This window comes from Tyto alba, unplaced genomic scaffold (genome assembly GCF_018691265.1).
Source record: "Tyto alba isolate M040663 unplaced genomic scaffold, T.alba_DEE_v4.0 Super-Scaffold_48, whole genome shotgun sequence".
Lineage (NCBI taxonomy): Eukaryota > Metazoa > Chordata > Aves > Strigiformes > Tytonidae > Tyto > Tyto alba.
In genome coordinates this window covers 4,290,886-4,294,879 of record NW_024881324.1, presented here as the reverse complement: position 1 = coordinate 4,294,879, position 3,994 = coordinate 4,290,886, and the positions used below count along the sequence as shown (strand labels likewise).

The 3,994-nt window shown below is 45.5% G+C and overlaps 1 long non-coding RNA gene across 1 annotated transcript; it reads right to left on the bottom strand.

Moving 5' to 3' along the window:
* Window positions 1-235: 235 nt before the first annotated feature.
* Window positions 236-3,156, bottom strand: LOC122154815. The gene is made up of 3 exons (XR_006166903.1): window positions 2,993-3,156; window positions 2,207-2,336; window positions 236-656 (listed from the first exon to the last, which is right to left on the bottom strand). It is a non-coding gene; the product is annotated as an uncharacterized LOC122154815 (long non-coding RNA).
* Between the last annotated feature and the right edge of the window lie 838 nt (window positions 3,157-3,994).

Below are 3,994 nucleotides of genomic sequence, written 5' to 3'. Positions count from 1 at the left end.
AGGATACAGGGGGGTCTCTGCTCCGGCACACCTCCCCCCTCCTTTCTTCCTCCGTTCCTCCACCGACCTTGGTGTTCACACAGCTGCAGCAACTCCTCCTCACAAGTCCCACTGTTCGTCACCACTTCCCTTCTTAAACACGTTATCGCAGAGGTGCAGCTGATGGGCTCAGTTTTGGTGCAGAGGTGGAGCTGACTTGGAGCTGGGGGAGCTTCCAGAAGCTTCTCACAGGGGGACGCCCAAATAGCCCCCTCCCCTGCCACCAAAAATACACACCACTCACTCAACCCATAACACCTATACATCAGCATCAGAATTGCATCATTTTTCCTCTGTCCATTTTTCGATGTTTCTAAAGAAATTAGTGAGCACCTTCTTCCCCCTTTCCTTATGCTAGAAGTTTTGGTGGAGTGTAGGAGCTGAGAAACATAACTGCCATACTTGATAACCTCTACTCACATGGTATTTTGTACAGTAAGTGGACAAAATAAACATTTAGTTAACATTTCTGTGTGTACTCCAATGTTTCTTTACCATTACAAGAACAGTAAAATAACAGTCTTTCTTATCTGATACAGTATGCTACTAGTTAGCTGCTCTATCAGCTTGCTGATGAGCCCTGTCTTCAGACTTCTTTTGCTGGTTCAGTTGCACAACTAAAATAAATAAGATAGTAAAGATAACTTCCCTTATGCCTTGCCTGGATTGAAAACTCACCTGGCATGCTTTATATAAGAATTAATAAAAGAAAGCAGAAAAATGCTTACCCATCAGTGTTAAGCCTAGATTAAGGTGTGTACTAAATTGTCACAACTAATTGAAAATGTCTTAATGTGGTTTAGGGATGCCCAAACTCACACCCCTGGCTGACATGAACTGGCAACCACACAGTAATCTTGCCCATAGTATTGTGATCCATCAGACCTGGAGAATCTATTATTATTTCAGCGCCATATTTTTCTGCTCCTTCAAGGCACCTTTAATGTATGAACTACAGGAGTCTTCCAAAAATAAGTGAGGCAGGTGGCATGTTTTTCACATTGCATGACTACCCAAGTGATAAAAGCAGGGCACTGTTTACTTGCCTTTCAGGCTTTTTAGTTTCTGCAACAATCCTTCTCCTCTTGTGTTCTCACTACAGTACATACAAATATGTATAAAATCACAGTTTGTTGAACAGGTTCCTTATAAAGTATCCCTCGCTGATTTTCAAATTATTTTTAATAATTTTCTGCTCTGAAATTCTCTTATTTCTGTTGCTGCAATGTTAAGTAAAACCACTTCACCCTTATCACCCTTGAGCTTGTTTTTTTGTGCATATTTGGCAGTAGCTTGTCTCAGATTTCCACTTGCATTTTATGTAATTTGTTCTTTTATCTCACATGATAACAAGAAAATTTAATTAGAGAAATACAAAGGGACTAACCGCAGATAGGCATTACATATATCTCAGGTAATAGAAAACCCACACAAATACTGAAAAATACTTTTTCTCATAAACTTATTTATATTAACAAGTCATTTTTTCATCTCTCCTCAGAGCATTTCTACATCATCTAAATTAATTGCTCTGATGTCATCATCTCTTTGCCTTCTCTAGACTGTGTAACAGCATATATGATGGAGCAGTTGAAGTCAGGTCAGTTGAAACCGTTACTGTTTTGTTCTAAAGGCCATGTAAATGGGTCAGCACAATGCAGATTTGAACTGGTTCTGTTGTAGATTCTACTTGCTAGTAGGAGCAGTTGCAATAGGACTTTTATATGACACTGATCTTGCCATGACATATTGAAGAATGTGCTGTATTTTAACTGTGGAGATATTCAATTATATGAATCTGAAAAGTTCAGTTCTTAGAGCAGAAAAACTCTTTTAGTCCGTAACACTGTGGAGTTTGTTCATGTAAACACAGAACTGTCATGCAGTTAGTGGTCCATACTATGTATTGAGTCAGATGATTACCACCAATTGATCTGTGGTTACACTCAAACAAGCATCCACAGTGACATTATTGAACACATACATTCACACAAATCTCCACGAAACAAATAGATGGATTAAAACAACAAACAATACCACTGTCTGTGGTGCAAATTAAAACATAAAAGAGACACAATGATAGAAAGTTTCAAGGGAAAGATGTCTGAAGAAGGAAGGAACTCAAGCAATATTTGCTGATTAGTTTCTGAGATGTTCTTTTTCTTACCTCAAAGTTTCTCTCAAAGATTTATTTCCACGTGTGATGGTTGACCTTGGACAGCTGCCAGACACCCACCCAGCCACTCCCTCACTCCTCCTCTTCAGCGGGATGCGGGGAGAAAATAAGATGAAAAATCCTGTGGGTTGAGGTAAAAACACTTACCAGTTACCACCATGGGAAAACCAGACTTAGTTTGGAGAACGTTAATTTATTTTCTATTAAAATAGATTTTCATGGTGAAAAACAAAGACAAAAACACTTTCCTCCCACCCACTCAACACCTTTTTCCCAGCTTCAGCTTCTCTCTTTCATTTCTGAGTCCTGTACCTCCCCTCCACCTCCTCCCGAGAGGCTCGGGGGGGACAGGGAATGGGGGGCTGCGGTCAGTCCTCACCAGCTCCTCTCTGCTGCTCCTGCCCTTTCACGCTGTTCCCCTGCTGCAGCTGGGGCTCCCCACAGGCTGCAATTCCCTCGGCAGACACCCACCCGCCCCGGCCAGGGCTCCCCACGGCCGCAGCTCCCTCGGGTGACACCCACCCGCCCCGGTGCGGGCTCCCCACGGCCGCAGCTCCCTCGGGTGACACCCACCCGCCCCGGTGTGGGCTCCCCACGGCCGCAGCTCCCTCGGGTGACACCCACCCGCCCCGGCCAGGGCTCCCCACGGCCGCAGCTCCCTCGGGTGACACCCACCCGCCCCGGCCAGGGCTCCCCACGGCCGCAGCTCCCTCGGGTGACACCCACCCGCCCCGGCCAGGGCTCCCCACGGCCGCAGCTCCCTCGGGTGACACCCACCCGCCCCGGCCAGGGCTCTCCGGGGGAACGTGTGGGAGCGGCTGGAGCCCGTCCTCCCCACCTCCCGCTCTCCCCTCGGGTCTCGCAGGGCCGTTTCCGAGGCTTTTCCCCTCGCCCGCGGGCAGCGCGCGGCCCTTCCCCAGCTGCGCTTTCCCCCGGGCACCCGCCCGTGGCTGAGGGGCCGGGCCGTGCCCTGCGGGGGGGGGCGGGGGGGGCGCTGGAGCCGGCGGGAACCGGCCGTGTCCGCGCGGCGCAGCCCCGGCCGCTCCTCTCCTCACAGGGGCTGCACCTGGGCAGCTGCACCTGGTACAACAGGAACTAGCAGATGAACTTATAATAATTAATAATGATAAAGACAGTTAAAAATGCAGCGGTTAAGTGTTGCACACCTTCCCTTTTGTTCTCTATTTATACGCTTAAACGGTCCACACGTTTATGAAACTCCTATGAATGTTAATTGAAATTTAAACATAGCCATTCACTAGTCATCTGTCAAGAGTAGAAGATAAGAGGTAGGAAGAAATAGATAAATTAAAAATGTGTGTTCAGTATCTGATAGGGCTTTTGAAGCCTTTCCCAACAGAGTTTTTCATCAGAAAATAGTCATCTGACATATTTCTCACAGGAGATGTTCTTGAAGTTTTTTGAAAGTATTTTGTTTAGTATCAGTTTGAAATCCTGTATTGCAGTAATGTTATTTTACTTTTACATTCCTGAAATAATAGTTTCTGATTTATGAGATCTTTTGGGTTTGTTTTTGGACTAAAAAAAAAATATTGGAAGAGAAATTCTGAGTTTCACTTGCCTCTAGCTTTTGCCATCAGTCTCTGGGCAAATCAGAACAGCAGATCCAAGTTCACAGATGTCTTAGATGTTCTGACCTCATTGCAATCAAGTGATGCAGTTTAGAAGTTAATCTTTCTGACCTCCTGCAAGGTTAGTAATAGAAGAAAACTGGCTCAATAAATTTAATAAATACAACCCTTTGTCATTACCCTTCAT